The sequence below is a fragment of the Patella vulgata genome, chromosome 4 (assembly GCF_932274485.2).
Source record: "Patella vulgata chromosome 4, xgPatVulg1.2, whole genome shotgun sequence".
NCBI classification, from domain to species: domain Eukaryota; kingdom Metazoa; phylum Mollusca; class Gastropoda; family Patellidae; genus Patella; species Patella vulgata.
This window is the reverse complement of record NC_065882.2, coordinates 58,995,740-59,010,246: the sequence shown is the minus strand read 5'-3', so window position 1 is coordinate 59,010,246 and position 14,507 is coordinate 58,995,740. Positions and strand designations below refer to the sequence as shown.

Sequence of the window (14,507 nt, the reverse complement as noted above, 5' to 3'; positions counted from 1 at the left end):
GTTTGTGTACTTGTCAAATAAATGTAAAACTGTTACCCAGATCAGGATCTTTTACTTCGAGATATTGATAGGTATATAAAAAACAAATACTTCAGTTATAATATTTTAATACTGGACTGACTCATAGAACAGCCCATATTACCTTTTCAATAACATTTAAAATGTGCGCTTTGTTGAAGTCAGGTATTAAAGGATAGATGATAGCCCCCATGAGACACCCACGTATATATATATATATATATGTATGTATGTAACGGTTAGTCTACACCGAGTGAAGCATGGGAGTAGGTAATGAAACACCTGGATGAGCACAAAGAAAATTAAAGAAATATACATCACTTAATGGCCCTGCACAGTTGAACTTCTTAAGTGCTGTGAGTTTACATTTCGAGTGTAGTATCACAAAGGTATCCAAACAAAACCCCCAAGACGTTGAGTGTTTCATTTATTAAAAACCATAAAATGTGTCAGCAATAAAAATAATATTGAAGATGTGACCTGAGCGATCACCTTAAAGAAAACTTTGTTATGTTTGAACCGAAACATAGAGAGTTGATTTTTCCATCTTTAGGTACATGCAGTTCCCAAGCCTTTGAGTACAAACCTAAATCAAACAAATACATACAAACAGGTTTTAAGAACTAGAATTTTGTAACTGTATAGTTTGTACATATTCCCACAGTTTTACTACAACAGAAACGTTAAAGACACAATGAGTACACTAAACTTGATGAAGACAAATTATATATATATACAAGTTTTGAAAATATACATACCCATCTTCTTTCGTATTTCCCACACTTAGACATGATAATCACACTAGATAAATAGCAAGTGTACACGACCGCTACATCGTATAAACATACGCGTCCATTCAGTACACAGGTTTCCTTTCCACCTTAGTTTTATTTCTAAAGGCCACGAGGAAAACTGCACACAGTGTGGAAGTTTAACGTATTCGTACACACTTCTATTGACCATTCATATAACCAATGTCAGTGAATACGCGCGTGTCTCGTAAAATCTTTAATGGTGTTGATATTAAAGGGACATTATGATTAGATGAATAAGGAAAATATAAGCAGCTCGTATGAGATGAAAAATCAAAGACTTTTGTTTACGCGCGTGCCTAATAAAAGTATCTGGCTCTTTATACAATAAAGAATGGCCAATAAAGGAAAGTGCATTTAGTAATAACTTCTCTCTTAAACGTTGGAATGGGATTCAAAACAGTTACCACCGCACTGAATTAATGTATGTTGGGGATATACATTGCAATAAATATATATTGAAATGAAATGAAAAGTGGTTTAACGCCCCATTGTGCTATGAGGGGAATTTTACCCCAACTGTCAAGGGAACTTGTTTTTTCGCCCTATCTAAACGACTAGACACTGTGCTGGTCAGGCATTCCTTCCTGAACCATTGACAATGGGAATCCACACCGGAAAATTCCGATGAACTTTGTTAGCCAAGACCTCCTTGACCCACCGCGGCTCCAAATATATATTGAACAATTTTGGAGGGGATATACATTACAATAATATGAAACGAAAAGCTCTTCTATGGCTATGCTGAAGAGAAGAGTGCTCAAGAGAAAATCATCTGACATCACGGCGTGTACCTTATTTCTAATCATTTCGGGACTAACATATGGTTCAATTTTATTTCAATAATTCGCTTCCGTTTAGCAGTGGGAAGAAATCAGAGGACCCGGAGAAAACCTACGAGGTTGGACAGGCGACCCTACTCATTGTCATGTACGATCGGAGAATCGAAACCACGCCAGTTGACTCAATGACAGACCATATGATATAAAATCGCACGCGCTAACCATTGGGTCATCCAACCCCCTTTAAATAAATAGAGTCCCCTACCCAGACCTTTCCCAAAAATAGTTTATACTTAAATTGAATTATATAAAGTGCATTGGTATGAATACACAATATAGATTTAATAGAAATTCATTGTTAGCAATGTATATCAAATATCCATTCGTTCTTCAATAAGTATAATCAAATTATTTATTTACGTGTTTTTTTCTGCACTAAAATAATCAATGATATCCAAAAAGTCCAATTTCTGAATAAAGTCACCTTCAAGGCTCAACAATGGCAAATTGTTCAGTCTCTCTTGCGTCATAATGACATGCTGAGTTTATTTAATTCGTTTCGAATGACTGAAAGAATTTTCACACAAACTGGGATGGTTAAAAACAACGCGTTTTGGAATGAATTGTGTAGTAGTTTTTAAAAAATCGGTATTCTAACTTTAAAATTAAAAGGGACCCCCCTCGCCTCGTGGGCCCTGGCGAAGGTCTGTCGCGTCCGCCATAAGCAATCCGCCACTGCATATATCTGAAATACACAACTAAACAGAGACAAACAACCCATCAAGATACACTAAAATTATATCTAAGCATGAACGTCCAAAGTTGTTAGTCAGTTAATTGAGTTTGACCTTACTACGGGGTGACACCCGAGGCCCACCCACCCAGAAGCACCTAATTATAATTGGTCTTCTGTGTTCCAGACAGAGAAAGTATGTCAGTCTAGAGCACGATACACGTCATCACTAGTAGATTTGAGAATCGAATTTGCCACAGTTTATGTGTAACATTGCCGAACCTAAACTTAAAAAAGTATAAAAAGTGTACCCCCCCCCCCAAAAAAAAAACCAAAAAAAAAACCAAACCTGGAACTAAACTTTGGACTCTATTCTCACGAGAGTTATACTTTATCAACAATCTTATCTTAATGCAATCATTGAACGTGATCTAAACAATTATATCATTCTTAATCGATATCTCATTCAATTACTAAATCAATATTACACAATCTGTTAGAGAAATATCAGGCTCTTGGCTAGTGGGGGACAAGGGGCCCCCGTTGAAAAAAATCGAAGGCGCTCTTTCCATTGGACGCAATACGAAGCCAACGGCCAACGAAAAACCAAATACACAATGCGAAGTGAGATTGGTTGGGGACCCACGACTTGATCCATGGGGCGCCCAAAACGGCATGATTGTTGGGGTGCCTCATGCCGGAGGGACGCCCATAATGCCAAGATTGTTTTTTTCGTCCAAACAAGGAACCGATCGCATGCCGACGCCCGAAGAAATCTACCATAAGAAAGCCAACTGGAGATTGTATTAAATTTTCTAGGTCAAATTCACGATGGGGATGGTATTGATTCAAGTTCGCACCAGGCGTCATAATCTTCAAAATTCAAACAAGTTACACTCTAACCCGATTCCGAACTTTTCTTCGTTTTTCTCATAAATTATTATACATGTAGGTACGCTAAAGTCGTATGTCATTTTCATATTTTCATAGTTCCTCTCCTCAGGTGCAAACTCTATTTTCCAATATATTTTCTCTGTGTGTGGGGGGGTGGGGTGTACCCAAGACCTTTCTCCGAAGGGATGAGCGTCCTCGGTGTCGTTCGTCGTGGATCGTAAAGTGCAAGTACATCGGCGCCCCCAGAAGCCCTTACCCCCCCCCCCCCCCCACACACACACACACACACCATTTTTAGGCTAGTTACGGGTCTGAATATGAATTATCGAACTTAAAGTGGGCTAGACTGTGAAAAATTAAAAGATTAAAGATTCTGTTTCCTAAAGAATGGAGATTGTCGATTCGCAATTTGAGTTACTGAGATTAAAAATTATCTTTACTAGAGGTTGAAAATCATCTTTACTAGCGATTGAAATCAACTTTACTGGAGATTGAAAATCATCTTTACTGCAAATTGAAAATTTTCTCTACTGTAGATTTAAGATTATCTTTTCTGGGGACAAATTCTTTTCTTGTAGAGATTGATTGAAGACCTCCTTTACTAGAAGATTCACTTTATTGGAGGTCGAGTATTTTACACGTTTTTACCATTGATCAATGTAATAATAATCAGCTGTATGACATAATCAATATCTTACAGGATTGCAACTTACACATTACTAATCGAAAACAAACTAACTGAAAACGCATATATCGAAAAGTTGCGGGGAAAACATATATATATAGCACATTCTATTCACGGTTTGCTCGAAACTATATACTGGATAATTTTGTTTATTGAAACTATGTTATATGTACTGTTTGTTTCATATTTTGTTGAGCAGAATTTATGTATTGTTTTCAGCCATCATATGTTTTATATTGCTTGTTTATGTAACTGATAACTCACAAAGGCATACCCAAATCCATACTTGTTGAAAGGAAAAAGACATGAACATGTGTTAAAATGGTTGTACCACTTTATGTCTATCTGACAAAATGTTCAATTTGATAATATCTAGTCTTGATCAATCCTAAAGCTGTCGACAATCTTTGATATAAAAAGCGTGATTTGATCAGCCACTCGAATGAAATCAAATAACATACTTGAGTTATTTTAATGATAAAATTATTGTAAGGACGTCTCGTACTGGAGAATAATTTTAAATCAACAATATTAGCCATTAATCCATATAAGACGGAGTAGGGGTGTTATTTAAAATTGATTCTATCTCCTATTATTTTTTGCTATAGTAATTTTCGATAATGACGTTGTTAATTACATTAAGAATCCAAAATGAATGAATTTTTGATAGTGACGTTGTTAATTACCCTAAGAATCCAAAATGAATGAAATGGAGTTTTATGGCACACCAGATCCAAACCGGGCTATATGGTGCCAAACTTATGGTGACTAATGGCACTGCCATAAATGATGTACAAAGACAGATCGGTTGTGCCTCAGCCAAATGAATCGGACTGAAAAATAAAAACGATCAATTAGTTTTGCAATTGTAGTTTTGTCTATATAGTTACTTCACATTTTGTTATATTATTGCATTATATTAGCTTGATAACGTTGAGAGAATGCTCTTCAAAATGTCCCCTAAATGTATTAAACTTTATTTTTCTACCCAGTTACTAAATGCCACTAAAAGAATATTATTTAGTCGGCGGCCACGGTTGAAAAATGATCGGGCTAACAAATGAGATGGAGATTGAAAAAAAAGAAGGGCAGAAAACACCTGAATTTTAGTAAAAAAAAGTTGGTTGATTTACTGTTACATGAACATGATATAAGTGTCTACACTTGTCATCATTTGTGACTTTCTTGTCCAAGAAACCACAGAGGATTTAAGTTGCAGGAAACTAAACCTCATTTCTTCGCAAAATTCAAATAGGATGTAAAAGATATTCGGTATATTTACTGGTATTTTGGGGATTATACATAAATTAATGAAGACAGTAAAATATAAAAATAAATCGTTTATACTTTGGTTAAGAAATCCACTAAAAAAACAATTACTTGAATGTACAGGCCGAAACGCTCCAATTGTCTGAAAAGGGTGTCGTTTATTGGACAATTATTTCAGGACTACAATATATGGTGTAGTTTAGTATACTCCTCTAGCTTGCCGTCTTTATTATCCCGGTTGGGGCAGAAAAGGGGGACGTTAAATCCTATTTCATTTTAGTTCCCTTCATCTTGAGATAGTTTATCATATTCATTATTCCATCCCATCAATAAAGCAAAACACGGTGAAAGGACCTAGAGGATATCCACATCTTCAAAGGTTGTTGAACTACAGACATATTTTTAATGTAATTAACCAAACTTAGACATTCCAGTGATTTGAAAACAAAAACACATTTCTGATACATGTACAGAATTGAAAGAACGTGTTAGACGTTAGACTAGTACACGATATAACTGCCAGAAAAACAATGGTGGCCGTACTTAACAAATATGTACTAATCAATATCAAACATTATAGAACATGTTTTATCTTGCTCCATAAACACGATTTATATTTTACTTTTATTTCAAAGTTTCCTTTATAGACTAATATCAAAGCTGAGAAAACTATTCTGTATAATGTTCTCATTCACCTCAAAGAGACCGTTTTTTCCTAAGAGACAAAAAGAGATATTTAATGAAACATATTATACTCTTTGCGAGTTATTACTTTAAAGTGACTAATTTGTGACTAGTGTGTTAAGTCCGTTGCATTGGTGATGAAACATGCATTAAAATGAAATGAAGTTTAGGGTCCTGTTTTTCTGTACAAACCGGGCTAAAGCAGAAGGCAAACACCATGTAGCTAACAGTGGTGTTTCCGCCTAATCTCCGTCAAATTTAAATCGTCAACGGTTCTTTGGGAGAAAGCTAGATTGGAGACGGTCCTGTACATATGACGTCATATGTGGATTGTGCGTTAGGGTTAGTGTAAGGGTTAGGCTTGGTCCAGGGTTAGCGCTAGCCGTGTTTACTTTTCGAGTCTTTAACGAAATCTGCAGATCCTAACCTTACCTTAACTCTCAATCAACATATGACGTCATATGTGCTAAATTGTTTAGGACCGTCTCCGATCTAGAGTACTCCGGTTGTTGTACGTAAACGTCAATGGGGCAACCTTAATTTTCGAGAAGCTTATTAATTTTAACAGAACACAATTTTATGGGAACCAGTCACTGGTTTTATTTTAAAAGCACGACATTTCGACAAATATCTCGATTCCCCGGTTGTTCGTGACTATTTACAGACACCCAACTAGTCAAAAAATATATAAACAACTCAGCACATTAAATTTAATTGAATAGATATATTTTTGTTTTAGTGACAGCATATAAAGCGGTATATTCATACACTTCGTTCACCTCATATAGTAAAAGTGAAATGACAAAAAATGGAACTTTGCGTTTTACTTTACTGTATCAAGTGTTTCGTTTGATTAAACCAATGCCATTGGTTTTTCGACCCATCCGAACGGCTAGAGGATGAGAAATCTCGAGAAATGATTTCGGTCAGTACTGGGTTCGAATCTGGGACCTCCTGGTTACGTGTGTGAAATAGCTTTATTTAACGTCGGCTTCCTGGTTAGTGAGTCAGCGTCATTAATATCAGGGAGGTCAGGTCACACCTCATGTACATACTGAATAAATCTACATATACTACAGGTGAGACTATGGTCAGTATCTATTGAAAACATATCATTAATAAATCTAGGTGTCACATATCCCACCCGCCCTGTCTCCAATATTGACATAAATAACGACCTGACATGTTTATTGCATGAAAATCGTTCATGATTTTCAAAGTCCAGGTGACATGTCAACATAAAATACTATGTTTAATATGAGGGCTGCATGAAAGGTTCTAAACCTGAAAACGATAGGTCAATTGGGTTGAAACAAACTTTTGCTGCCACCAACAAGTACAAACAAAAATCATTGAATGAATCATAGATATAAGAACTGCAACTGTACTGTAATTATTGTTTTCGTACCAGACCATCTAATAAACCCACCCATTGAAATCACCAGAAATTAACAAAACTAGTTATAGGGCATTCATCTTGTACCTGCAACTCTGACAACTTCTTTGAAACGTGTTTTTAAAAATAAATTAATAGTATTACTATTATTACTTTTTACTCAGTTATAAAGAATTGTTTTAACACCAAATTAAGCTGGGAAAACATGGTAAATGTCGCAATAAAACTACTGGATTTTGAAATATAAGTACCCTTTTTTGATAAGCAACAGAGTGAAGGTTATAGAGCTAATGGGGTTCGTTTTCTCACTTGTAATTGCAGAGGCTGTTTAGTCTAATATCGTTCAGATAAAGTTACATCAATGATACTGATAATATAATCACAATACATCCCCTAGCAATAAAGCTGCTTCCATGATTACAAAAGGCAATGTACACCTGATACTCTACTTTAGCTGCGTTGTTCAAGCTCCAGTAAATGTTACGCCATTCTTGACGTTGAAGATGATGTCATTTTTTAGTATCTCTGGCATGCACCATTACTATTTAGCTTAACTAGACACGCAATGTTTAGATCTGTAGAAATGACACTTTTAGGCCTAAATACAAATTACCCAAAATCGCCTTGATCACGAATGCAGATCAATGGCCTGAAATAGAATTGAAATGCCCGTCCATTCTATCAATTCCCAATGGGCCATTGACGGTGTAATACTACACATAATTAGGTCAATCTCAATTCTATTATATAACATTTGATTGTCCAAAACAAACCCCGGCGCTTTTTCAGACAACCAAAATATACCCAATTACAGAAAATGTCGAATCATCGTTTTCGATTCTTTTGTTACATATCGCTTTTACGGGCGAAAATACAAGAAACATATCCGGACAATGTTCTTTTTTAAAAAAAAATTAAATAAATCAAACTAATTCATCCGTAGATTTAAGAAACATAGCCGGACAATGTTCGTTTTTTAAAAAAAAAAAAAAAATCAAACTAATTCATCCGTAGATTTAAGAAACATAGCCGGACAATGTTCTTTTTTAAAAAAAAAAAAAAATCAAACTAATTCATCCGTAGATTTAAGACACATGTGCATCTACAGTCGCCAAAATTCGACTTTTCACGTAAAAACAAATAAATATTATCCTTGTCTTACATGGTGAGCTACGAATTCTAGAGTAAGAAATACCATACCGATCATAACGCCATACCTTCCTTAAAGAATAACACTTAATCAAAACAAATTTAATATCTGAATTATGCTCACTTGGTACCCTATTTTAACTGCGGTGTTCAAGCTCCAAACGTATCATGCTCCACCATCTATGTTCAAGAAGAAGTCATTTCTTACTGAGACGCGGATAAATGGTTAAATTGTTCAGACTATGTATTGTATGTATAATAGAAATGTCGTCTTGTTTAACAAGTCTGGTAAAACAAGTCGAACAGGACACCACTTCCTTTGCATACAACTGTTCTATCAATCAAAGTACATAACATGAAATACTTTAAGCTACGATGTTAGTTTCACAAATAAATTAAAAATACGTTATCCCCAGCGACACAGATAATATTGCTGCAGATTTGATATTTTTTTCAAATGTTTTGTATTTTTTATATTATTTATGACTTTGCCCCCGTCCCATTCCTTGGAGAAAATATTGTCAGTATTATAAATTTGGATTTTTAAATCGCGTTGCAAGCGGCAGGGCATGAGTTCAAATTCTAAACACCTGATATCAATTCTCTACACATATTTAAGAATTTAGCCTATACCTTGTTTGACCAACTTGCCCTGGTAACTCAAAGGATATTCCGAGTATCTATCTGATGTAGAAAGCATTACTCAGTTATATCACTTCTTATTTATTAAGGAAGTTGAAATAGTTAAGAATATTTGTTAGCTGAACCTTATAACAGATTATAAATTCCATGGTTGAAGAAACTATACCCTTTTTATTGTTTTATTCTGCCATGAAAGCGCAGTCATACTTATCCTCGTGGTGCCATGTGCTTACAATAATGACACATCCCTGAAGACTGGAAGACGAATAAATAATAAAATACATACCCTACTTCCTGAACCAGATGATTCGGTACCGTGAGAACTATAGCAGACAATGGCTATCTGGAGACCACAGTCTTTTGTATCACTGAAAATATGTCTATCTCTAAATTACGTTTAGTATCGTCTATAATAAACTGCCATGTGAACGTTAATGTTCTCTGAACTACCTCCACACTAGCTGTTATTAATTTCATTAATGTATTTTCCGTCCCTGGTTAAATTGTAAAACGCGGGTATTTCTGATATTATCAAGACATGTTTTTATTGACGTTGAAGTCTAAACCATTTGACTAGAAGTCTATCAGTATCATAGCATGGTTATCCAGTGACCTTGCAGTATCGAAATGGTTATTTGGTTACCGAGGATGGTTGTACTCACCACAAGACAATGTCAATACTTGAACTAAAGGCAGGGAGAGAGTCAGCATGACCTTACCATTGATTGATTGTGTATCTGCCTTTAATCTCAAGTACCAATCATCCCGCACGTGACACCGTGACAGTTAGTAGACCAACCAGCACAGACATGACACATGTCAATTAACTACTCGACTAGAAACCGATTGGCAATATCGTCAGCAGCTTAGGTAATATGGCACTCCTCTTATCTACGGCACGATGCGGACACAAAGGGGCCATCATCATATCTTAAAAGAAAAATTAAAGGTGTTCTTAAGAGTTTATCAACGAAAAACAGATTTTTTGAAATCGTGTAGTTCATTTGACATTTCTTGCAAAGGAAATGAGATGGGGATTAACGTTCTACTTTTCTGCACCGACGGGGTTAATATGAACACCGGCATACACCCTACGGTGTGCTATGAGGAAAATTTTACTTGGACAGCGGAGCTACGGCCTACTCTTCTTTCGAATTCCAACTGCCAAGGGCTCTTTTGCGTGCACGCCAATGTGTACAGGGGACCTCAGCTTCTGTTAGCATCCAAACGACTATTCGTTACCTCTTGCCATTGTCTACGCCGACATTTCTAGCAAGGATTCAGCGACTTAGGGACATATATATATATATATATATTATCATGGCGTGTGAATGTAACAATACTTATAATCAATTCATAATTATCGTATGTTTGAATTACGAAGTGAAAAAGAAGCATTTATTCATTATATGGACCCTCTTTACGGGAACAGAGGGCCCTCTGGAACGGGTCACACCATACAGATCTGCCGATGACATCACATGCTCAGCTCGACAATTTACTACATTTGTTACACACCGTGAACTCGCTATAGTAGAAATCCTTATATCCATGCTTGTCAAGAGGTATGTTTGCCTAAAACGAGCTCTTCTTTATCCGGAGGAAACTTCAATATTTGGAAAACGCAATCTGTAAAATTGGTGAGGAAGTAGACCATGGTTAAACGAACAAACTATTCGTTATTGACTAAAATCAAATCGGGGATTCAAAACATTGATGTCACAGAACCTTAATGCACACCATCTGGGGTCCCCCTCCCTACTCCACCCCACCCACAACCCAATCCTCACTCTATAATTATCACGACTTATCATTGCGATGTATGACATGACGTATGAAATTCTTTGGTTTTGGCATACATGGGTGACATATTAGTATTCGAAAATCTACTGATCCGAAGACCAATACATTGGAGATCTCTTAAACCAAATATCAACACTGTTGAACTATTCGGAAGTCGGATTAATGGAAAACTTAGGTTGTTCGTAGGTAAATAACATGTTTGTGTTGTAGGTGTACAATTTTGTTTGGTTTATATATATTAATGTCAATATTATTTGTTATGATTCGTAGAAAATTAGCTATAGCCATTATTGAAATTGAATAAGAGACAATATTGAATGGATTAGACAATGTCAAACATAACTTCTTTAAAAACAGGAAACTCGATTCCTTTTAACGCTATTTCTTGTCAAAACTTCAATAAAATAATTTCAGAGAAATTTTCAATTAAGCCATTTTTCATTTTCTGCATTTAATTTAATATAGCAAGAACGACCAGTTCTTTATCCAAATTTTACATAATGCTTCTTTAAAGGGACTATCCCGAATTGAACAGAGTCTCAAAAATAAAAGTCCGGGTACGTATGAAATTTAAGCGCCAAAATATAGAGGAATGGTGTATTTACCCTGCCTCAAAATTCCAGCTCAAAATATTGAGTCACTTGGACATGAACGTCAAAACTGTTTATCCGGACACGTAACCCTTTTAAGATTTTGAGTCTATTCTTTCGTTGGGTGACCTGATAAGCGACTCCCCTTCCTTTAGAGGTTTATACAGTGAATGACCCATGTGCTAAACTTGATAACAAAAGGTAAATTTCACCTACACATTATTTTTATAAAATAAAAGTCTGGTTTTATCGAGACACCGCATAATACAGCTTGGGGCACCGGTCCCCACTTCCAGATTAAGACTGACGGATTTAAGTTGTTTGAAAACGTATCAAATATACTAAGCTAGTTGGTCGGCCCTAAGGTTGAGGTTTTTAAAGGATTTTAACACAAAATTAACCAGTTTTATTATCCAAAATATTATCGGGATTGGCCCTTTAACCCCTCTTATGGTCTGGTTATGCATTTGTTTTGAAACTGAGGTGTAATACAAATCAGAATTTACCGCGAGTACAGTGATGGTTGTTTTATTAAATAAGTATTCAACAAGTAATATTTTAGTGTCAGCATAAATCTAACAGAAATTAAAATAAAAAAACTGTGGGATCCGACTTACATGTATGTAATTGTGGCAACTAAAGAAAACAAAACACACGTGATCAAAGTCAGATCTTTCACAAGGTACATAAAAAGTGTCTCATTTTAAGGACTCATTTCTAATAGGTTAATTTTGATGTATCAAGATAGCCAGTAGGAATACGTTCAAGTTATAGGCGTTAATGTGATCAGGTGCCAAATATAAGTATATTGAACTGTATATCGAGGTAAATATAGAGTGTAAGTATGTTGTTCGTAGATTATCAGATATAACCTGCAGGTGATAATTCTATAAACAGGTGGTTATATAGATAGTGTAGATATGAAATGGAAAGTGATTCAACTAGCAGATAAGTGAAAGAGTCCGCGCATGCAATGCTGTGATATTACAGCTATATAGCCAGTTTTACAATAACATAACGATGCTGCTTTGATCTGGTCAATTCCAACGTCGCGAGTTTAATCGGTACCTTCTCAATTCAAACTTTATTTAACCTTTTAATCACATCTGATAGAAAACCGAAATGAGATCTTGAGCCAACAAATACCTCCTCCCCTCTTACACAATAAATAAATAAAATTTCAAAGAATATCGTCGTTGATTAATGATCTTTTTTTCTTTCTTTTTGTGTGTGTGTGTGGTGGTGTGGTGCTGGGGGTGGGCGAGAAATTTGAAATATTTGTTTTTTTATAATACCGTCATCTTAGATTGAAAGTGTATTTTCCCCCCACTTTTAACACCCGTATTTATGTTTATGCTTCATGGTGGCTTATTTAAATGTGCCGAGATAATATTAGACTCAGAAAAATGTATTAAGTTATTAAGTTAAAAAAAGGGATCAGCTTTAAAATGTTATTGCTTTGGTACGTGTGCGGTATAGTTAAATTAGGCAAGTCAGTAGGCGCGCATATAAAGGCAACGGGTTTGTTTGTTAACATGGAGATACTAACTGTACTATTGTTGACAGTGTACATCTTGACGTAAGAATGTTTTCTTTACATACACTTTATTTACAGTACCTACATCTATTCTACACCCTCACTAATACATTACACTCTCCTAAATGAACAAACAATAGACACGTGTTTATCTTCTACATTTGGCAGCTATAATGAATTCATTAAGTCATACGGTTGGGATGAAAGACAGAAAATCGTGAGTCAAAGGGAAGCAACTTTTCGCATTACAATAGATTTTAAAGGTCAATAAACATTATTCGTAGATTTTCGTTTGTTTATAATATAAATAAATTTTATCTAGCCGGTTATGTTAGTACCAATATTAAGAATCATAACCACTTTTAACCCGGTAAACTCTTTCTACCACAAAGTTACAGTTATTACGTAAAAATGATATGGAGAGATGCCGTTGCCCACAGTGATCAGCAATGAGGAAGACTTTCGTAATACTCTGTGAAACAGATTGGCCGTTGCCCAGACGAAATTCACACCGCACAGTGTGCAATATATATATGAAATAAGATAACCATTTAATGTTATAGCCTAAAAATATTGGCCAATGTCGAAAATTGATTAGGAAAGAACGCTTATAACACAGTAGTACGGTGCCTGGTGGTTTAAACCGCTACACCCACAGCTAATAATATCGCAGACAGTTTATAGTGTACATATGATTGTAGTTTTTCATGTTGGGCGACGATTTTTATAGACGTTGCGTATGCTATTTTTAATCAACCTTCTTGAGTCAGAGCAAAACTCTATAGGCGTGAACACATAAACTGCGTCGGATGGGATTGGGAAGTGTTAACCAGCTTTATTCCATTCATACGCCCATTTACACGTTTTTTTTCTAAATCCCAATAACTCTTTGATCAGGCCGTATTGTCTATATATTTTGTCGTCAACGAAAAATTAATAATTCAAAAGATTATTTACAGGCTGAATAAGACAATTAATCATGCACAAGTCGTGTGTGTAATTAATTTTTGTTCTATTGGTCATGCATAAAACTCATTAAAATTCCACCTGTTAACTATTTACTATTTCGTGTGTACAGATTTATTCTTGACAGCCTGTAGTTCTGACGAGTGAATATCTAAACTTTCAAATAGTCGAGCTGAAATCACGCTTCAAACTGCTGTATGTCAATAAAAAAAATCTCATTCTGATCACAACTGTTACACTATTCGTCAATAAAATGTGCCACCGCGTACGACCGCACACCAAACGTACGTGATAAGATATCGAAGGGTGTTATTTATAGCCTAAATGCAAACTCAAATATGGGATCCATACAAAGATCATGGCGGAACTTTGTAAATGCAATTGACTCCAATTATTAGGGTGGAGTATTTTGGGGGGTGTACCTACCAGGAATAGTGAGTGCGCTGTAACCAGATTTTCGTATAATATCGTCGTTATTTATGTCTGTTCGATGTTTACAACAGTCTAATTAGAATTACCTCCCTTATATTTTCCTCCAATGCTCCTC

At 35.6% G+C, this 14,507-nt stretch overlaps 1 protein-coding gene across 3 annotated transcripts in view; it reads right to left on the bottom strand.

Moving 5' to 3' along the window:
- LOC126819275 (uncharacterized) overlaps positions 1 to 9,371 on the bottom strand; it is a 59,494-nt gene extending 50,123 nt beyond the window's left edge. For 2 of the 3 annotated variants that reach the window (XM_050547229.2, XM_050547237.2), the window contains exon 1: positions 777 to 958. The gene's annotated coding sequence lies outside the window, so the exon portion shown is untranslated. Of the gene's footprint in view, positions 1 to 776; positions 959 to 9,350 lie in introns of those variants that run through there. The other variant, XM_050547232.2, reaches the window with a different exon arrangement.
- Positions 9,372 to 14,507: the final 5,136 nt, after the last annotated feature.